Below are 24027 nucleotides of genomic sequence, written 5' to 3' on the forward strand. Positions count from 1 at the left end.
GATTTTGAAGCATCCAGTTTTCAGTGGTTGAGAAGGCATTTTGTGTCAGAAATTGGAGCTCTGTTAGATTAGTGGTGCAGCAGATCAAAGTGGAATCATCAGCGTATCGCACAATTTTGTTATTAGGTATGGCTTTGCGGAAGTCATTAATAAAGATATTGAATAGCAATGGGCCAAGTATGGAACCTTGGGGTACTCCAGTGGGGGTAGGAAGGAAAGTGGAGGTGGCTTGGCCCCATTTCACTGCTTGGGACCTGTTTGAAAGATAGCTAGAGAACCATGAAAGAGTTTTTTGGAAAGGTTGAGATTAGAGAGATGGTTTAGAAGGTGGGTATGAGAGATGGTATCAAAAGATTTGGATAAGTCCAGCAGAACAGAAGATACCATATTATCAGAGTCACGGGCTGAGTTGACAGAATGTAAGAAGGAGAGAAGGGCGGAGTTAGTACTGTGTCCTGGGCGGAAGCCATGTTGGGAAGGAGAGAGTAGCTGGTATTTGGTAAGGAATGGCAGGAGCTGCAGGTGGATGCATTTTTCAAGAATTTTGGAGATAGGGGAGAGGATGGCTATGGGGTGGAAATTGGAGACATTACAATTTTTGCCACCCTTGTGGAGTGGAAGAATAAATGCAGTATGCCATAGTTTGGGTACATAAGATTCAAGTAGTGATCTATTGATCAGGATGCTGATAGACAGAGCAATAGCATCTGAAGCTATTTTTTAGGGAAGAGGACGAAATGCTGTCAGGGGCATTGGAGCAAGGCTTTAGTTTATAAAGAAGTTTCTTTATTAGACTGGTGGAGATGGGTTTGAGTTCGAAATTAGGGTGGAGAGAGGAGGGAGGGGAAGATTGAGCAGGGAGGGGTGGAGGGTTATTGTTGGTAAAGGTCTTAGCTCAGCGATAGAAGAGGTGAAGAAGGTATTGAATAGTGAGACAATTTCTGGGTCAGATTTGCTGGCGTCCGGACAGGGGTTGTTTTTTGTACCTGGCCTGAGGAGGGAATTAATAGAGTTCCAGAATTGTTTGGGATTTTTTGCATGATTTTCTTGTAGCTTGATGTAGTAAGACTTTTTATCTCTAATGACTTGTTTTTTGGCTAGGTTTCTCATTTTTAAGTAATATTTCTGGCTGTTTATAGCAGAGGTAGGTTTTCCAGGTTTTATCCCTTTGTAGCATGATCATTTTTGTATCTTTGGTGAGCCATGATGTGGCCTTTGTTTTAACTCTTTTAGTTCTTATTGGAGCTAGGGAGTTAAGGGCAGTTAAGAATATTAAACTGAAGTAGTCAACAACTTTGTCTAATGGTAGTATTTTTAGGGGGTTCCAGTTAGTTAGCTTAAGGGAGTCAGAGAAGGTAGTAGGGTTAAACTTAGATAGGTTACGAGTATGAATGTATTGGTGAGAGTGTGAGGAAGTGGGAGTAGTTCGAAGGGTGAAGGCAGGGAGGTGGTCTCCTAATGAGTCGGGAATTATACCAGATTCTATGACTTTGTTAGGATGAGATACTAGGATCCAGTCAAGTATGGAGCCTGGGGGGTTGGTTTTGTAGGTCTAGTAATGGAGTTAGTAAGTTGAGTGAAGTTGAATAGGTTGATTGCTATGGTGGGATTAGGGTTGATGATTTTTCCCCAGTCAATATTTACATCTCCCATAATGTAGGTTTCTAGCTTAATATTGGAGGAGGTCCAGGAGAGTATGTCTTCCAGGGTATTAGTGTTGTTACCGGGAGGAATATAGAGGGAAATGATACAGATGCTTTTATGGATGTATATTTTTAGTAGGCCAATCACAAGTTCAGCATTAGTGAAAGAAGGGATGGGGTTAGGTTAAGGAGTGATGGACAATCGGTTGGAGTAGATTAAAGCTACACCATCAGCTCTTCTACTTGGGCGGTCAGATCGGAGAGAGTGAAATCCAGGGGGAAGGAATTCAGAGTCACTTATATGAGGTTTTAGCCATGTTTCAGAGATGGTTACTATGTCTGGTAAGTTATGGTTGAGCCAAGCATGGAAGAGGGTTAATTTATTTATTAAGCTTTGGGCGTTGATGGTGAGGAATTTGAGGTTTTTATTTGAGGATTTGTTGTTGGTGCTGGGGAGATTTGATGGAGAGAAGTCTGGTCCAGGATTGGGGTGGATGTCACCGGCTAAGCAAAAGTAAGTGGGATGGGGAATACGTTTATTAGGTTTGTATTTGGATAGAAGAGGCTGGTAGAGATTAGGTTTAGGTTTGTAGTAATTAGGAGAGTTTGGGAAAACTTTTACTTTTAGGAGAAGGATAGGGTGGGAGGGAACTAAAGAGGCTGAGATATTGTGATAGTGGGCTGAAGGATGTTGTGAGGAGGAAAAGGGGGAGGGTGTAAATGGAAATCAGTAAAGGAGGTGGCATGGTAAAGAGGTAGTAGAAGGAAGGGCAAGGATATGGAGATAAGGATTGTAGGAGGAAGGGTGGGCATGCTAGTTGGAGTCAGTCAGAAGTGATAGAGAAGAGGGTAAAGTTATATTAGGTGGGTGGGGGGAGTGGTAGTGAGAGTCAGGTGGGTTGGAGGAAGGGGTGGGGTCAGGTGGGTTGGAGGAAGGTGTGGGGGAAAGGTGTATGATGATTGGTTGGGGGAGAGGGAGGGATATGTAGGAGGAGGAATAAATGTAGGACCACTGGGGGCAATTGTTGATTGTGTCAACAAGTGGTTTATGCTGTGGGCTGAATGTTTCAATTGGGATGACTTTGCAATCATTGATTCTACCCCAGTACTTTTTCCTTACTAGGAGGAAGTCTACTTGAGTTGCATGTTGGCTACTCTTGTATGTGATCTTGTGACTGTATCTCTTTCTGAACCATGTGTCGGCTACTATCAAGCCATTTGCAGACAGATGTCTAGGATGGCCTCTCATTCTTTATTGCTGTTGCCCCACCCACGTGGACCCAGGCAGTCCTCATACTCTATTCTGTCTGTCCCGATATGTGCATTCAAGTCACCCATTATCAACACCAATTCATGTTATCCTGCTTTGTCCATTAGTTCAGGCAACTGCTGTCTGAATGCCCTCTTTTCCTCACTATCACAACCCTGCTGTGGGGGCATAGGCTAAGATCATGAATACTGCCCTATCATTACACTGGAGTCTGATTGCCATGAGTCTGTCATTAATTCTGATGATAACCCTCACTGCCTTCTGAAGCCTCTCTCTCACCACCATTTCTAGCCTGTCCTCGTCCTGAGTAGTAGAGTCTGGACCCCAAACCAAATGATTTTGCTGCACTGTCCTTCCAGCTTGTCTCTTGGATACAAAGGATGTCCAGCTTCCTCATCATCATCATGCCATCCACTTCCATGCTGCATCCTGTTAGTGGACCTATATTAAGTGCAGCAATTCTCGGTTCATGTTTTTCAGGTTGGTTGGTTTCTACATCCAGCTTTCACTCAACAGAGCTATCCCAGGTAACCCAGGATGGGCAACTAGACATTGGCTGGCCAGTAGCTTATTGAATCCAGGGCTGTTGGGCTTTACAGTGTGCACACACTGGCCTATAGTGGCACATACACCCCTCCCACCATTAGCATGGATCCCTGGCGTAGGTTGGAGTAGGCCAGGTCCTCAACCTACTTATCACCGATAACTACCCATGCCAATTTTGGCAACTTTAATCAACATGACCAGATAACCCAGAACCATATTTTACACAGTAGAATGGCTAGCCCTGCTACGGCACACAGTTTGTGATCCATGTTCTCCTATCTTGAGGATACTGCGCACCACAGTAGATGCCCAAAGTGGTTGGTCTGTACAAGTCTTCCTCCTGTAGGGCACCATGTGGAGTCTGTGCTGCCCACCTTTACTATCTTACCATTAGCCTGATATCACACAACAAAGCCATACTGATATGAATCTATTGTCACTGGTATATATTTATTGCCTTACATTTTTAATATCATAAAAAATTTGCAGTTACAATTTAGTACTGGTGTTGGTCTCTGTAAATTGGCATGGGGTGGGGGTGGGGCGCCCCACTCTAGGTTTGGTGTAATCAGTATTATGGCTTTCTTCCATGATGGTTGGAACCTCCGCTCACTATAGGCAGACATATGCAACTAGTTTTACAAAGCACCCTAAAACCTGTCTTATACCATCAAACATCACTCTAGGGAAACCTATCTGGGGTTAGGGTCTTTTCCTCTGCTGCAGATGTAACAGCCACTGACGTATCCTCAGTCATTATAGTGCCCTTAAGATTGTCACTTAGTTTGTCAGATTGGAATTCTTTACTCAGATAGCTTATCTGAAAGCAGTTGATCATATGCAACTAAATTGTGTTCCTCTGAATTATGTGTCTAGAATACTTAAATTTATAAAGTCTGTCTCACTTGCAGACAGTGCCAAGCATTTTACTCAGGCAGAATTTCCATAAAACTGTATGTCAGAATGTATGAAAGCATGATTTCTATTTAGTAAGAGCAAAAAATTGTCAGTCCGTGGGGCAAACAGTACCAGGTTTGCCTGTGATGTGGGTGGGACCTGCTGGAGAGAGAGGTTTGTGTTCCAGAGATTGCCCCGTCTGTGGAGTGGGCTCCCCATCCATGTGAAGCAGAGTTCCTGCCTAACCCAATTCAAGTGCAACTTAGACAATTGGATGGGAAACCCGAAATTCATCCCTGGTTTGGCATCTATGTCTCTAATGCAAATATGTAACTGTAAATGTTTCATCTCCCAGGCCCATGCTTACACTTATCAAGGGTATCAGAAGTAGTCAGAGATTTAGGATGCATGGCTACGCTTAAAAAGGTCCTTGTGGTCGTTAGCCTTGTAAACACCTATGAACCTATTTGTTGTTATTGGCTCTATCATTAATTATGGTAAAAAGCTTGATGCGCATGATATTTTAGATTGGAAGGAGTACAGCTGACAGATGAAGCTGTCTGCAGCTTTTCATGTTTGAGTGATTTTGAAAATTGTTTTTTTTTTGATTGAAAAGGAAGCATTTGATATGCTGTTCATGTGACTTGTCACGTGATCACCACGTATGTTGTTTTAGTGTGTGATGTATTTCACTTCAGTCTCATAAAGTCTCATGCAGGTACAAAATCCCTGACCAAATGGTATTCTGTGATTAAAAAGTCATTTTACTTTATTCAGTGATTGTAAATTTTTACGTAATTAAGAATTATGGATTATGGCAAATAAATAGTAAGAACTCCCCTCTGAATATACTGCAGTTGCAGGTATGATAAGAGAAATCTAAAGAAAAAAATCAAGAATGTGGATTGATGTCAGACAGTTTTATGATGGTTGTTGTTGTCTTTCAGCTTTTCCCGGTTATGGGTCGCCACAGCACAAACTCCGGTCCACCAATGATTGGCAGTGAATTTTTACAGTGCCAAGTTGCCAGCCCAATGTCCAACCTTTAAAGAAGACACACCCATTCACGTTCACATATACCTGCATGTCTTTAACGTCACTCGACCGCAGGGAGGACATGCAGTCTCCACACAGAAGGCGATCCAGCCGAGAATCGTTTTATGATGGTGCAGAGTCAAATAATCAAGTAAAGACAGACATGTTTGCCAGTGCCTTAGAAATGCAACCTGGAGGTTCTATCCTAGTTTAAAGTGAGATGGAGAATATAAGAGTGCTGCAAAACATCTCACATTAAAGCTGAGAATGAGGGGCAAAACAGTGTAGGAGAAATCTGGATTGAGAAACTATGAATAAATGTGACAAAGCATTTCTGTTTAAGTGAGATACTGAAGGAGAATAGAAAATAACGTCTGTCTATCCATTCAGAATGTTTTGTCTAAACTTTAAGTAAATTTGCTTTTATGTTGTTGTACTATTCTAGGCACAGGTTAAAGCCAAAATGAGAAATCTGATAGAAATTAATTTATAAAAAATAAAGCTTTCAAGTGGTAGCTGGAGTCTCAGTTAAAAAAATTCAAATATATTGGGCAAAAATGCTTGTGTGTCTATGAACAGGGATTAAGATAATTCAGACAAAACAGCTAGGAAACTGGATAAAAGCAGAGTGAAGTCAAACTGTGCAGTCTTATAAATATGGAAGTGCAGCATAATTCTGTGATGTAGTTGACTAAAGATGTGCTAGATGGGTCTTAACATATTTTTTTCTATGTGCTTTTAACCACCAAGTCATCTGAACATTTAGTTGACTCTGTTTCAACCAAGTCCATTTGTTCCCATATCCTGGGTCTTTCTCCACAGAGGAGAGTACAGGCAAAGAGGGCCATCATGCACTCACACATACATACACACAGCCACAGTAGCAATTTAACAATGCTAGCACTGGCAAATAAGGTTGCGTGTTTTGGTTTTATCCCTTTGAGAAATTTAGTACCCAACTTATAAATAAATAAATAACTGCACAAACATGTCGGTAACAAATGTTACCAAACACAGTCTGTATCATAAGTATCTAAATAGACCTTCCCCTAGTATTTCTTTTGAGTACTCTAAATAGCACATCTATTAGCAGTTCAATACCTACCCCTACTAACCCCCACACACTTTTTCCTTTCTTCACACCTGCCTCCCCCTTCTCAATCCATTTCCTTATTTCCCGCCTTCTGCTATTTTACCCAGTGCCCCATCCTTTTTCCTTGGGTACATTGCTATTGTATGTTTTCTGAATATTACATTCTTAGAGTTGTACCTCACTTATTGTAAACTTATTTTTATTGTCCACTGTAACTTCATACACACTGTCTGACATACCCATATTATGACATTCAATTTTTGTTGATTTTAGTTTTACTTGGTACTTTTTACATTGTATTATTGTTTCATATTCTGTCTTGGGCTAATGCTGAAAGTGGTCCATTTGGATCAGTGCTCTACTCCAGTTATCAAATAAAAAACAAAACAAACCCCACTCTGGTTGCTGACGTGCACCATCGTCGCCACAGGAACAACATATGCCCCCCCCCTTGTTTGTGTGTTGCACTGCACACATGCATCTATGAGAGCTAAGGTTACTGTCTTAGGTTCACAAAGTATATGTCTCCCTGTCCTGTGGCCAATTATTACAAAGTTCTGTTCATTCGGAGTGACTAGCAAAGACAACTCCACCACAACCACTTAGAATAGCTGTTTGTCAATAATACAGGGAGGTTAACTTAATGGTTAAGGGCTTATTTATTTATTTTTATTTATTACATTAGTTAACTGGGTATGTCTGACTCGGCCAGAGACCCATTTTCAGTGGAGGCCTGGGGAGAAAAGCTCCACAAAAATAAAAACAACAACATATTAACAAAAGCATAGCAACAGGAATACATTAGTACAAGAATTATTTTACAATATCAAGAAACAGTGCAATACAAGGTCATGTTGACTAGAGGAAACCAAGGGAGAAAAGCTAGACAGTAGTGCAACACAACCAAGAAGCAGTAAAAAAACATAGTACAAACAGTATAACTGTAGAAAGGCAGTAGCAGTAACAACCAAGAAGCAAAACATATAGTTCCATCAGTGAACTGTACAGTTACAGTATAGAGTGAGCAAACACTACATAGTATCTAAAATAAAGTTTACAAAAAGAGGTTAAGAGGTAGGTGAGAAAAATGTAAAAAAAAAAAAAAAAAAAATGAGTGGGAAATAGATTAACCTGGGGAGTGGCAGGAGCATAGCCAGTGACAATGTTACAACTGTCTCATGTACACGGACAACCCTCTCTTCCTCCAAACAGGTTCAAATATATGTGAGAGATGCAACTATTTAGCCAAACTGGAGGCTGAGCTCTCTCATCTCAAAACTGGTGTAACCAGTCAGGAGGAGAAGGTAACCTCACACAACACAATTCCAGTATCACATAGTCCCACCACATCAGCGAACCAAACACATAAATACACAAAAACATACTCGGAGGCTCTAAATAAAAATCTACCTAAGCAACAGAGACCTCCAAAACAGACATCCAAGCAAACACTACCTCAAAACAAAACACGCACAACACATAGCCCACAAAGTCAGTGTGCCAAGCAGCCACAGCCCTTAAGGCTGAATAACACACCTGATACTCTTGTAATAGGTGACTCTATTGTCAGACACACTGATGTCCCGCTCACCAGACTGAATAAAGAGAAGGTCACGGTGAGCTGCCTGTCAGGTGCTAGGATCCGCCACATAACGCAAGCACTCCGGTCACTCCAAAGCAAATACAAATATGACTCAGTCATTGTACATGCTGGTGTGAATGACCTGAGATGTACCTCCCTGGACTACATGAAAAGAGACATAGAGGAGCTCTCTGATCATGTAGCCCAGGCTGATATGACCCTGACCTTGAGCAGCATCTTACCCTCACCTAGAATGATGCCACAGTACAAAGACAAAATGATCGATTTTAACAATTGGCTAAAATTTTGGTGTCATTCAAAGGGGATCCAGTGTCTGTCAGCCTGGGATGACATGCTCGACAAGCCACGTTGCTTCGCTAGGGACGGCTTGCACCTGTCACCACTGGGCTTTCGGATATTGGCAAAGGCTCTTACCACCCCCATAGTGCCTTTTTTAGGCAAGGCTCAAAAGTCAAACCCACCCCCATAGACAGCACAAGGAACAAGAAACTAAGGGTAATGTTGCTTAATGCCAGAAGTCTTAACCTCAAGATGCACACACTCGAAGCTCTCTTCAGTATGGAGAACATCGATATCTGTGCAGTGACAGAAACCTGGTTCAAGGCTCCAGAGAGTACCCCAGCACTACCAGGCTATACCTCATATCATGCTTTTCAGCCCCAAAACCCGGACCGAACCACAAAAGGAGGGGGAGTTTCCATATTTATCAAGGATATCCACACCTCCAGGTTAGTGGCATTGCACGAAGTATTGGAGACCATCCATGTGCAACTAACAGTGTGCAAGACTGCTTTTCAGTTTATAGCATCCTACAGACCACCCTCTCAAAGTCAGGAATCCCACTCGGCTTTCCTGAAAACATTGGAGAACATGAAGACCTCTCCGAACACCATTATATTGGGTGACTTCAACTACCCAAACATAGACTGGGAGCACTACTCAAGCCCCAGCACCTTAGCCCAAAGGTTCCTGGAAATTATAAACTCAAATGCTATGGAACAACTAGTCACCACTCCCACAAGAGGGGACAACATACTAGACCTGATCATTACCAACATGGGGACTCTATGCTCCACACCAGAAGTATATCCCTCATTGGTAAGATCAGACCATAAATTAATTTCACTGGATGTCCACATCCCGACCCCACCCCCAGCCCAGAAAACCACAGTGAAAAACTTCTCAAAAGCGAACTTCTCACTTCTCAAAATCGAAGTGGAATCCTTCAAGGCCCCAAGGCCAGTGGAAACTATGGCCCAAACTGCAGAATCCTATATAAACGCATTCTGCGGACATCTCCAGGAATGCATGGACCATGCTATCCCAAACAAAACCAAGACCCAATCATCCAAAGGCAGGCATCCAGTCTGGTGGACCCCTGCCATAAATAAACTGTACAACAGAAGGAAGAAACTACTACATGATAGAGCAAAATCCCTAATAGGGAAGGCATCTCTGATCAGTACTAGCAAAAAATTACGATCCCTCATAAAATCCTCCAAGGCCAACTTCGAGAGAAAAATTGCACAGGACACCAAAGACAATCATAAGGCTTTTTTAAGTTATGTTAGGAACCTGGGATGCAACTCCCAGACTTGTTCTGAGTTGATTCTAAATGACAAAAAATACACTGAACCCACAGACATCGCTAATATCCTGGCAGACAGGTTCAGTGCAAACTCCCCCCCCCCCCCCAAAAGAGCAAGTATCTATCCTGGCAGAGGGCTGCCTCCCAAACATCTCTGATGCTCAGATGAAGGCTGCCCTCTCCAAAGCAAAAAATGCTGCTTCCATGGACCAGATGGCATCCCAGGTTGCGTCCTACATGAACTCCAAGAGGAACTAATCCCTCAAATAAAACAGCTATACAATCTCAGCCTCACTACAGGATATGTGCCCACAGAATGGCGTACAGCAACAGTGGTCCCACTCCACAAAGGTGGAGCCTCTACGGACCCTGGAAACTATCGCCCCATAAGCCTGACTAGCTTAGTCTGCAAGGCTATGGAGAGGATCATCATGGAGCTCATAGACATTGGGGACATACAGACACTAGATCCTACCCAGTTCGGCTTTGTCAAGAGCAGATCCTGTCTTTTGAACCTGGTTGACTTCTTCGAAACAGTCACCAAAGCCATAGATGAAGGGAAGGTAGTCCACACAGCCTATCTGGACCTTGCAAAGGCATTTGACACAATACCCCACTCGGGCATCATAGATAAGCTATCCAGCTTAAATATAAACCCCTATGTCACAAGATAGTTCGCAAACTGGCTCAAAGACAGAACCCACAGAGTGAGAGTTGCTGGAGCCATGTCAGACTCGAAACCGGTCACAAGTGGCGCCCCACAGGGTTCTGTCCTGGGACCACTCTTGTTCGGTATATACTTTTCCGAGGTACAGGCAAACGTGGGAGGACTACGGCTCACCAAGTTTGCAGACGACTGCAAACTGGGTGCCATAATCGACTCTCCAGCTGACACAAACATCCTTCAAAAAGGTCTCACAGAGACAGATAACTGGTGCCAGCGCCATGGTTTAAAGCTAAATGCCAAAAAAATGTATAGTCATACCCTTTGGCAAAAAACAATGTGCCCACAAATTACCACATAGGCGGAAACCCATTAAGTACAGAGAAAGTTATTAGGGACCTGGGGACCCAAGTTGATAGCAATCTCTCCTTTGAAAACCACATTGCCAAAGTGGTTAGAAAGACCTTCTACATAGCCCACGTCATCACGAAGGGTTTCACATCTAGATCAAGAGAGGTAATCGTGCCCCTTTATTCATCCCTCATCAGGCCCATCATAGAATACAATGCCCCTTTTGGGATGTACCTTACCCGACACCTGCAGCAATTAGAGAGATCCCAAAAGTATCTCACCAAAAGGATCAAGGGTCTCAAACAGATGCCATATGCTTCTCGGTTAAAAAAACTCCAGCTCTACTCAGTTGCATACCACCTACTTCGAGGCGATCTATGCCTGACATACAAAGCTATATCAAATCCAGAATTAATGGACATGCTCCACCTCAATAAATCTAAATCCCTTAGAGCCACACTCTCGAGAGACTTGAACCTCAGCACAGAAATAAATAGAACTTGCTGGAGGGACAGGTTCATAACCCAGAGGCTCCCTTCGCTCTGGAATAGAATTCCAGTTCATGTGAGGCAGAGCACCTCACCGAATCTCTTCAAGAAGAATCTCAATAGGTGGATGGGGGATCGTAGGTTTGTCCCAGGGATTACTCCCGTGTCAGTATTAGACAGAGGCACAGTAAACTAAACCTTAAAAAGGGCACAGTATACTCAAATCAAGGGGTGGCGTAAGCCATACAGAATTGGGCTAGGCTTATAATTGCTCCAGGGCAGATAGCCTAGTATGAACCTATGAACTAGTAAGGTATTCCTTTAGGAGTGATTTGAACTGGTAATGTGCTGGACCTTTTAAGTCTGGAAAGGTGTTCCAGAGTTTGGCTATTCAGTGTGAGTAGAGGGAGTTGCCATGCAGGTTGTGGGAGTTGGATACTTTTAGTAAGAGTTTATTGGAAGATCTGAAGGATCTACTATTAGCATTAGGTTGAACTATAGAGGAGATTGCAGGGAAGTTGTTGGGATGGTAGATTATTTTGTGGGATATTATTTTTATCTTACAAACACAAGATGCAGGGTTTGATTCTGACATGGGGTAATTGTGCAGGGTTTGATTCTGACATGGGGTAATTGACTAAGCTTACAATGGCCCATAAGAGCAGTTAACCTACTACCACTAATATATGAACACTTATAGTCCTCAGCTAAACAGCCTTCAGAAAAAGTGACAATATATTACACAAACAATTTTTAAATAATGCAAACAATTAGTGCCTTAAAATTCACTTAAAGAAAAAAACAAGAAGGAATGTTGCAGTGTGAAGTTAACTCCTTAGATTATGTTATGCACCTAGTTCACTAATAAAAATTGAACTCTAAAATACATACTACAAAATAATATAAATTTGTAGGTAGTCCACAGTTGAGTTAAAAATGGAATATCCTTTATTGAAACACACACAAAATTTAATTAACTAATTAAAATGAATTAGTTAATTGAAATAAATTAATTCATTCATTTTATTAAATGTTTCTAATTGATTTCTTTATTAAAGCCTTTAGGTATTGGTGTCTCATAATTTAAAATACAAGTTATTTCCTTATGTAACAATTTACATTTAATAAAATGTTCTATTTTTTTGTTTGTTTTTTTATTTGAAACAAGATAGCAGCTTATAGCATATTAGCATTTTTTCTCATGTTTATTTAAATATGCTCACCAAATGCACACTCGGGTTTAGCTAATCCTATGCTTCTTAAATGTTCTTTTAGCCTTTTTATTTCTCCAGAGTAAAATAATGCACATGGGTATTTTAAAGAGTATGCTACCTGTATTGAATTACAAGTGAAACTCATCTGAGTAAAATTAATCGGTGGAAAATTAGGGAATATATTCATATAAGCAGAACACAAACCACAAGGGTGCATGCCTGTACTATATGGACTTAATGGTACACAGATTTATCATAAAATAATTTTGTATTAAAATGTCAGATAAATTACATTTCTTTTTATAAGAAATAGAGGGACTTTTACAAATCTGATGATCTAAAAAAAATCTTGCGTCAGTGTCATCAAGGCTTTATTCACCATTTATACAATGTAAGTAGCCAACAGGTTAAATTCCGTTGCAAAATATATTTGCCTAAATGCTTTTGTCCATTGTTTCATAAAACTTTTTTATTTAACAGATTCCTTTGGACATTGCTCAAGGCTTTTTTCTGACTTAATAATCTTACTTTATAACATGCATTCTGTATACATGATGTATTATAATTACATGTTATAAACATGCCCATAATATTTTGTACATCCTGTGTCATTATAGAACTATTCTGCTCATTGTTGTATGATCAGGGATTATGCCAGATTAAACTTGATTAGGCAAGTTCTAAGATGTTTGCCTTTAATACATCCTTAGGTAGATATAGGTTTCTAAGGACACCATTTGGAATTGCATCAGCACCAGATGTATTTCAGTGTTCTGTGGCTTATATGATCAAAGGACTGGTATGTGTGAATATTACTTCTGATATTTTGGTTTGGGTTGATACAAAACAAGACATGACATTAATTAAGATGGTGTACAGATTAAAGTCACAAGGTCTGAAGCTGGATAAATTCAAGTGCCTGACTGGTGTGATATCTTTAAATGCACAAGCCATTTTCTCAGTGTTAATGGGTTAGTACCAGATGCTGACAAAGTCCATTCCATAGTAGATTTGAATACTTCTAAAGGCAAGGTCTCATTAGTGTGATTATTGGTGCTGGTAAAATAAGTTCACATGTTTATGCCACACTTTTTAGATATAATTTTTACTCTAAGAAAGCTGTGGAGCAGGCTACCATCTTGATTTGGTTAGTTGATCAGGCCAGAACTTTTGAGCTACTAAACAGTGTAGTACTACACCACACTTAAATTTAGCTATACCAACTAAATCAGAAGTAGATTAAAATTAAAAAAAGGGCTAGAAGCCATGATGTGTTAAGAGAGCAGACCTGTGTGGTCTATGTATATTGTCCATTAGAAGATATACAGATCAGGTCTGGTATAGATAAGGAAATAAATGATAGCCATAGATGTCATTGCTAGGTTTCCTGACTCTGCATATGGGAAATATTAAAGTCTAGACAGATTACAAACCATAGAAGAATATTTTTTCAAGACAACTTTACAAAGTGCACCAGCTATAACAAATAATCATTTACCCTTTGAAAGTATGATGTAGAAGTGTAGTAAATCAGGAAAGATTATATAGAGTTTTGATTTATTTAGCTAAGCCTATTTAAGTAAGTGAAGGAAGAGTTGCTTGAAGAAGATATTGAAATTATATGTGCTGACCTACAACTATCAGTGACAGGTAAGAAAATGCAGAACTGAGTAGTGCAATGAGAGGTGGTAAAGAAAAACAACTGTTAACTAATTCATGATGTCAGGATGATCAGATAATGTGAACCAGCTTCATCTGCTAATGAAGCCATAATATACATTCATAGATGATCTCTGCATACAAATTCTCCTGTTCAAAGTAATAGTCATCATTCCATCTCAGCTGAGAAAAATAGTGTTGCTGAAGATGCATTACGTACATTTAGGAAAGTCTTTGTGCATGTAGAGTCTCCAAGATACCAAGCATTAGTCCAAAATAAGGGTGCAAATGGTATACAATTATATTACTTTCTAGCAGGCATAGAAACCAAAAAAAGAAAGATGAGCTAATACCTCATGAAATTCCAGTAGTATCATGGCTATAAGTAGGAATGACTTTTTCCAGTATTACAGCAGCTACTTTCTACTCTCACTTGATTATTACCATTATGCCACATATCCAGAGAATATTCAACTCAAGGACAGAACAGCTTTGTCAGTGATTAACGAGCTGAAGTTTGTATTCTCAAGACATAGCATACCTGGGATATGTCTGGTGGATATATTGATAAATCATTAACTGTAACAAAACAGTTTTTGTGTGAGGGAGGCAGGTTCCCCAGTGCTCACACCCTATTCTAACTCTCACCTCACACAAGATTACTTTACCTATCACTGTTCTCTGATATCATTATATTAAATGGATAAAACTAACAAATACTTCAGTGGTGTGCAAAAGTAATGAAATCCACAGACACACATAACTCGGAGCCTGAAAGCGCTTATCTGTGTTTAACATTGCCTGTATGTGTTTTATTACTTTTATTAAATCAGTTTTTATCGTTGAACAGTGGTGGTCTACATTGTTTTTTTCGTATATAAAATATTTGCATGTTCATTCAAACTTGGTAAATATTTAGCTCCAAGCATTAGCAGCTTGTATAATTTCTTTTTCAAAGATAACACACTTAATGTTGATACAATTATGAACAATATTTTTATCATATTAATGTTAACTGCAAAACCATGTCCATAAGCATGTTGAAAACTTCTATGAGGATGTCTAACGATTAAAGCCCTGATAGGTGGTGTATCATGTCCAGTAAACTATACCATTTGTGTTTCAAGTGAAATGTCATCTCTTTTAACAATCCTAGAGTATCATGTGTTTGGTTTTCTGACATTGCTTCTGTCATTTGGCTTAATCTGACTACTTAATTTGATATAAATATCAAGCCATGCACACATTAGAGATAGTTTCTGTATGGGTAATACACCTGGATATCTTTGTTCACTATTGTCATCTGCTTTGGCTAACCATGTGGTACAGCAATTTTAATAACTGTATTTCCTTATCTTCTCTGGTGCACTTTCTGAACTCGTTCAGTTTTTTTTTTCTTTTAGCTGAGAAAGGGGATAGCTGAATAATCTAAAAAAATTCAGATTCTGATTGTATTGTTGCTCTTTTGTTTGAGCTGTGCTTAGCAGCTTTCCTGGTTTGTACTGAATCATGAAATCATATGTTTGTACATTTAACAGTGTTGTCTGTAATATAGATTGTTCTTTATGAAGTGATTTTAAAGACACTTTGAAGAGATTGTGATCTGATTCCATTAATGCTAATTTTCCATAACTATAGACACAACACTTTTTACATCCATATACAAAACCAATATTTCATTTTCTTATTGTGCCTACCTTCTATGTGCTTTTCTAAGAGCTCTTGACTTTATATGGCTATTTTTCTGCATCAACACCACCCCTAATCCATGCAGTATGAATGCATTTACTGAAAATTGGTTACACTTCATCAGCGAACTTAAGGGTTGATGGTTCTGTAATAAATTTTTCAAAAACTCCAAATGTTTGTCTTGCTCTGTTGACCAAAAGCAGACTACATCATTCCCAGTTCAGTTTTCTTAATGATACAATACCTGATGAGTTGTGAATCACTTTAGTCAAACAGTGTATAATTCCAAGAAATTTGGTTTTACTTCTTTCAGTGTCAAAATATGTCCTATGTGTTTGAGGTTACAAACATTTGCCATGTACAGTTATTAAACTTCAGACCTTTCTACATGAATCTATCCAGAAGACTAGATAGGCTTGCACTATTCTCATATTTGGTAGCTCCCTAGAAAAACTGATCATCCTAATATCGACCACATTATCCCATCCAGCTACTGTTAGTGCAAAAGCTCTCTGAAATAATCATGTTGCTGGTGAAATACTAAAGGGTGCCCCGAGAAAATGAATCTTCTTAGGTAAATAATCTGCATTTCCCAACTATTGTTCGAGGTTTCCTTTAGTAAGCATTCATTTTTCAATTTTGTTATGATGAATTTCTTCTTTATTTTTTTTTTCGGCTGAAAGTTGATAATGTTGTGTTAGATACAGTTCAACTGTTTGTGAGAGATGGCTCTATATAACAAAACAAAAAAAAAACTACTACATTCCTTTCTGACTATAGTATAACTGTAGAGTTAGTATATATAAATAATGGGGGTGTAGCAGAATACAAGGGGATTAACTCCTTCAGAAACACTTTTTTTTTTTTTTTTTTTTTTTTTTTTTTTATGGTTAACATTTTATTATGGGTATAAAAAGTGACAAACCATGATCCAGAGAAATGCCATTTCTTTAAACAAATGGGAAGCTTTGAAAGTATATTGCTTTGGATTTACATACATCCAGTTTTCTTTGCTAAAAGTTTTGGTTGACACCAAGTTTGGAAAAATAGTTTGCACTGGTCTTAGCTGAAAAATGCTTTTTCTGCTAAGTGCAATGGACAGTGTTCTCTTTTAAATAATGCATTTAGCTCTTGGTGTCTATATAAATTGTAAACTTGTTCTGCTTTATATCCATAAGCATGCTATTAACACAGTCAGTCAACTCCAGCTGTTTCGCATTTACACTGAGATTCTACATTCTTTTAAACTCTTTCCTTGTTCTTTCTCTAGGAACCATTGGTTCTCTACTTGGAGACTGGATTACTGATGCTAAATTTGAAGATATGTTTATGTAGTATATGACTCTAGTAAACAACTTAATCCAGTAAATATATTTGCATATTTCTGTAAAATAGCATTGAATCCTGGTGACAAATTTCTTTAGTCTTGCTAATTCTTGTTTCTTGACGTCCAGTTATATCTGTGCAAGAGTTAGTAAGAACTTTCTCAAAGTACCTAGTAGTATCATTCAAGGTGACAGTCCTACTGCTGTATAAGCTGACACCAGAGATAATGTATACTGTGAATTCCTTTTTCCATGCAAAATTTGCAGCCTAGTATTTTTATTTTGAAGAGATAGAACTTTAAAAACATGATTTATAGTTCCTATGCTTGTATTTACAAGTAAGCAAAATCCAGCTCACAGGCTTCTATTGTGTTCAGAATACATCAGTAAAGTAAATACTGATTTATACCCACACTCTGTGACCTCGGTGTTACAAATTTAGATTCTAGTAAAATGTTTCATGCTAGTCAGTGTTTATCTTAAAGTTAATGTTTTTATGTTAGAAATATAAACTGTTCTAGACAACAAGAATTCCCAGTAATATGCCATGTACACACTTTTTTCTAAATTTTAATTATATACACAAACAATTTATATTTTCTTTTATCTGTATACTTACTAACGTGTAAACTTTATGAAACAGATTTATTTAATATCTTGCATACATTTGTTAAACGATTCTTACTGCCATGTAGACTGCAAGTTTAATTATTTTTTATGTCTGTAACCACAGCTAGTGCATAAGGATTTATCTTAACTGATTGCTGTCTTCTTTAAATTTTCCTGGATACATCATAACTTCTTAAGCTCTTACTTTTATATTTATTTTGTTCTTTTGCTTGGCATTTGATTTTTTCACACCATCACTCATGGTTTTAATCATGTATACTTATGGTTCCTTAGCAGGCTGTTTTAAGTATATACCTGAACTTCCCTTGCTTTGCACACATCGGTTACACTGTCCAATACCATTTCTGATCTCTCAAAATGTTTCCTCATACTTTGTCATTTTAATGTGTCAGACATTTTTGTCTTAATAGTGACTCATGCTAGTCAACAAACACAATTCTTTATTGTATTCTTTGTCTTACTTAAGCAATATATTGGTTCCTGGTTCATTAGCTAAAAAATATAAGCACTTACGCTTTTCTGGGCACCTTGATTCCTGGTATAGAAGAAATGATTTATAAATAGTAAAATATTATTTGCTTCACAGTATGGTTTAAAAGTATATCTTTTGACTAGTAACTTTTTTTTTGTTTTCTTTGAGGTTAAAAGCTTAAACACAATTTTCATCTTCTTAACCTTTGATATGTAGGAATACTGCATGGAGTACCACTGCAAGCCCATGCTCCAAAAGGTTGTGGGAAGCATGCCCACAAAACACATCAGCCATACTGCAGGTCACTGCAGTGCTGAAAATGGCTTTCTTGCAGAAAAGAGTTGAGATCAAAGCAAAAGTACGTTCATTTTGCCAAGGAAATCTGTATGTATAATTAATAACTGATATAAATTGTACTGTTGCTTTGATTGCTGTATTGTTAATTAATGATGTCTAGTCAGTAAGTAGTTTTCATTGTACTGCTGCCACATGTCATGTATGCTCCTTATATGAACTTCCTCTCATAATGGGACATCACATAGGCTCTCGATTGTAATTATGAGAATCGTGTGAGCCATGGAATTATGAACAGAAGTGCAAAAATGTAGAACAGCAAATATTACTACTGCCCTTTAATGCTTTTTTGCAAAGATGCAATTCCCTGATTGGGGGGGGGGGTCAAGTCTTCCACAACCCTGAACATATATATTCCAAGCATAAGATTGTCATACCTCATAAAAAAAAGAATATTCTTTAATACGTCAGTCCCAGACTTATATGTAAGCCCTCATTTGTCATGCTGAGACTTGCTGTAATGAGTCATGAAATATCAAAAGGCTGCCATAACATCGTCATATAATGATATTATATCATCCTTGTCAGTTGAATTTATAAAAAGGTTCATTATTATCATTTGCACCTTGCTGCTCTCAGATTTGTTGGTAAAATTGTTACACCCCTTCAGATAATTTTACATCCCCTTATTACATGTTAAAATACCCACCCCTGCACCTTAGAGGACGTGCATACCTCTTGTATATGTGGTGTTCACACTGCTAATTGATCTTAATTGTTCTGATTCCATGCTGTACCCCTAAACTCATACACATAGCTAACTGTGTTTTCTCCATTTTTTCCCAACAGAAGGTTTACGGGATGCATACCTAACCTCCATCTCCATATATGGAGGTCATATTTATAATGTTTTGCCCAGTGATGCTAATCACTTTTGCAGGAAGTAACCAGGACATATCTCTCAACCTCTTTGAGGAAAAAATCTGGACAAAGCCATAAATAATGGTTTGGGCCAATGACCAAAAATAGGAACACAAGTTAAATATTGCTCTTACACATGTAGAAAGTTGATGGAATAACAGGTTTTGCATTAGCATGAATTTTCTGAAGGGTGTGAAGTCTGAAACTTAAATGTCTGTCATTATTTTCTAACTCTAACCCACAATGAGTTACCAGAAAACCACAATTTTATGAGAAACACAACAAAAATATGAGGCAAAATCTGGATATCCTGTGAAAATCTGTACAGCTGAGAGGTATGAGCCAATATATTACTTTTGGTTAAGGAATGGAATATTGTTGGCTGCTACTGTCTCATAGTGCAAAACCTCTCATAGTAGAGTACCTTGGATGCAGTCAGATGGAAAAATTATTTCTAGATAAAGTTTACCAAAACCCAAGCATTGCATACTGTCCTCTTCATAATAATTAATTTGGCTCCATTGTATCCAACCTGCTCACTAACAAACACTGATAAGCTTGCATTTGCCACTGACATATTGCTGTATGTTTATAGGGGATTACAGGGAAGTTAAAATAAAGTCAGAATGAGTTTTTGAAATCCAGAAGACTGAAGCAAGACGTGAGTGTCACACCACATCGTTAGCATCTACCTGACTGATATCCATCCCCAAACACACACAGCAAGGCAGAATATAATTATTTGTTTCCCTTCCATACACAGTGAGTGCATTAGCAGATATATTATTCATTTAAGTAGTCCAACTGGTAAGTCTGCAACAACAGCAAAAAAGAATAAAGTCATTACAATCCAAGTGACTGAATCTGCTTAACATCTCAGGCCTCGGATGGCATAAACAAGGAGAATGGTTTGGAAAAGGGACAGTGCTTCTAACCTGGCTTGTGATAGGTCTCCAGTGATAGACCCCACTATAAAGTGGAAGCTCATCCTGAAATGGGGATCCAGATCAGGAGGATGTGAGCATGGCCTCTCAAGTTGATCATGGTAGCTCCTGGCAATGCATGTTGGGGGAGCATAGGCATCATTGTAGCTCCTGGCAATGCATGTTGGGGAGCATGCATACATAGACCGAGGGAGTATAGACAGCCATCACAGTTGTACGGGTGGGTGAGCCACCTGTGCTCATTTACTTGTGTGTCTATCATGCGCTCATCACCTGCCAGTGTTAGTTACATCTCTACATTGTACAGCATGGCACAGACCACCACCATCTGTGAAACCATCTATGGTGAGTATTAGATCCTGCCCTCAAAACATGCAGGAACCAGATCTAGCCATTCAAAATGACAATACTCTGTCTGGATGCAGGCACCTAGACAGACATTTCCCTATGTTACATTTGGTTGGAGACACATGGCTGAAGTGGCATTCAGCTGCAGAGAAATATGGCTGTTGCAAATTCCCTGTGGGCAGAGAGAAAAATCTGGTGCCATGACCAGAACTTAAATAAGCAAATGCACAGGAGGAAAATAATGTCCATGGTCCCCATGGCAACATGAGACAGCAGGCAGTATGGTAAACAGCAGCAGGATGGCCATTGGCATGTCAGTGGCAGTAAAAATGCAGTGGACAATGAGCAGTTCCTTTATAATTGGTGTGTGTGGACCACTACCACCTTCACAGTGTCTAGGGAGCATTAGCTAAAATGCATACTGGAACATAAATGTGACTACAGTAGCATGCAAGATTTTACATGTTATTACATAAGAATGTACTGTACACTGAGCAGAACACTCACTACTACTTCTGCCATCATGCACTAAGTTATTAAATCTGTGGGCATGACAGTGTGTGCTACCTTTTACACACACGGAATTCACAACAGCCATATTTCTCTGCAGGTGAATGTCACTTCAGCCATGTCAAAATGAACCAATAGACTAAAAACAATACAAAGAGATGCTAAGAGATGAACAAAATATGCAGACACAGTCTTTGAGTGCTTTCGTTCAATTTATTAGTTTGAACTTCATCATAAAATAAAAAAACTCTCACTCATACCACAATATAAAAAATCAATCCCATCACACGACATCAATCTTCCAATCGAAATAAGTTGCCTTAAAGCAATAACATATAAAAATGCTATTCAATAACTGCTAAAATATGACGTGCATAAAAATACGTCCTGTTTTACAATGAAAATACTTTGCCAAAACATGTACTATCACCTTAATGTTAAAAAGCATTTAATATTGATATTTTCATTTAAATCTGGTAACCTATCTGCTACCAGGTTCATTTGCCATAAAGATTATGTCTGCATCTTTTGTTCATCCCTAAGCATCTCTTTGTTTTGTTTCTCACTTCAGCCATGTGTCCCCAACCAAATGTACCTCAGGGAAATGTCTCACTGTCTAGGTGCCTCAACCCCCTCTGTCCACCACTGTATGAGTTTTAGTTCTGTACCTGGTTGTATCCGTATGTATCAGTAAGCCAACAGAGAGATTAAGTAGGGGGACATAAGCCTGTCTTATGTCAACATCACCTATCAGATACTGAAAGAGCATTAAGTATTTGTTGGCAGTCCGCTATTGCCTCATTTCCCTCCATCAGTTTTTGTCCAGTCTTACATATGCCTTAGTGATACATCAGTGAAATGTTCCAATAGTACAAAACACTGTGTGAATACTGGACACAGACTGTACATCTGCCGGATGTGGGCATCTTTGCATTCACAGTGTGTTTGCAGGAGACATACGTGATGATAGTATTAAAAGTACATGTCACCTGGCGATGGACGGCATAAAAATCTTTATGCTGATGTATGACATCCTTTGCTTAGCCAGTGAGGTATGTATAGCTGTTTGGGAGAACTGTATGACCTCTGATCTAATTCCTTGCAGGCTGTCATATTCAGGTAAAAACTATCCCCTATCTCTTTGAGGTAGAAGGCAGGAATATATACAGTGGATCACTTGTTGACCACTGTAATGTCCCTGTAGCTAATATATTGAGGGTTGCTCCAATCTTAGAGTCAGGTAGGCTGGGCCAGCTCTAATGATTTGAGGTCCACACCTTGCGTGCCACATATGGTATCCATCATTGGTCTAGCTTTGCAGATACAGTCAAGAAGCTTGTGGTTACTGCTTAAGGTAACAAGGACATGGAGAGGATGGAACAGCTGGCACTGATATGGACTGGCTAATTGTATAGCATCTACACTGTCTATATTTCACATGTTCACCAGTGCCAGAATATATAAACAGAATGTGCATGGCTGTAGCTGTTCTTTTATCATTTGCTGAAATCCATGCAGTTATTTTGCAGTATGCATAGTTTTCCAGTGTGTTAAGCCTTCTAAGTTTTTCTAACATTCAGTAAATGCATGCAGTAATAATATTGCATCCATGTGCTACTGCTCCTTCTTATCCTACCACATGGCTTTCTTTGCTGCATTCCACATGTTGCTATATCTCCGCAGAATGCTGCAGAACTCTGTTTTATGACTGCAGCCTCTTTACACATTCATCCTGCTATTTCTTCAAAGACTTATAGCATTCACTGTGTTTTTATGAAGTTCTATATAACTCTCCCTTAGGGCACCTTTAATACACCATACAACAGAAAATAATGGAAAGAAATCTATCTCAAGTAACAATTAATAAAATCATAACCCTATACTCTAATAGTTTAAACATGTTGAACTCATGAAGAATCACCTCACTGCATATTACAAGGCAGTACTAAGAATTACCACCACATGTCTTGTGCCCCTACATCACCATGCACAAATTAAGATTTATTATCATCCCATATGTGCATACACTCTCAAGTAGTAGTGCAACATAATAAACTTTTCACATAACATTTGTAGTTTTAAATCCTAGAGCTAAATAGCAAGATAGAGATAACTTGGACATCTACATACAGTTCTTAAAATACCTTCATATGCAGTTCATTAGCATACTACCAGATTGACATGATGATACATGTTTTATGTATAATGATGTAATAGAATGGGATACATTAAAAAAATCAACAGTTGAGTGATATGGGACAACTGGTGTAAAAAAAAAAAAAAAAAACACCCAAAGGCATGATGTCTCCCTCCACAAAGTAAGCTATCACTGAGAAACCTTCCTTTTAAAGGGCAAGGGTCAGCCTTTGTTTGGCAACACTAACTAGCTGTACAGCACAAATGTTTGAACGACTCATTCCTTACTGCAATGTTGACTTTGTTTCTCAGCCTGCAGGCCTTAAAAATAGGCACAAAGGGTTTTGAAAAGTAGGTATATCCAGCCAAAGTTATAGGCACCTAAAATGCAGATAAAAATCACACATAACTTTTCCCACATCCAGTAGAATTGTGGGGTAATACTCAGAAACACAAGTTTAAAAATAGGGAGTGACAAAATATGCAAATTTATTTATTTTATTTATTTATTTTTATTTATTTTACATTTGTTAACCGGGCTAGTCCAACTGGATACATGTCCATTTTCAGTGGAGGCCCGAGGAGAAAAGCTCCAAGTTTTCAAAACATTTAATGTTATAAGTAATTTAAAACAACAATACAATAAAGTATAACAAAATGTTACAAGAACAAGATTTGTACATAGTAAAAACAAATGATTGGACTAT

This window comes from Protopterus annectens, chromosome 13.part0 (genome assembly GCF_019279795.1).
Source record: "Protopterus annectens isolate FY-2018-M chromosome 13.part0, PAN1.0, whole genome shotgun sequence".
Lineage (NCBI taxonomy): Eukaryota > Metazoa > Chordata > Ceratodontiformes > Protopteridae > Protopterus > Protopterus annectens.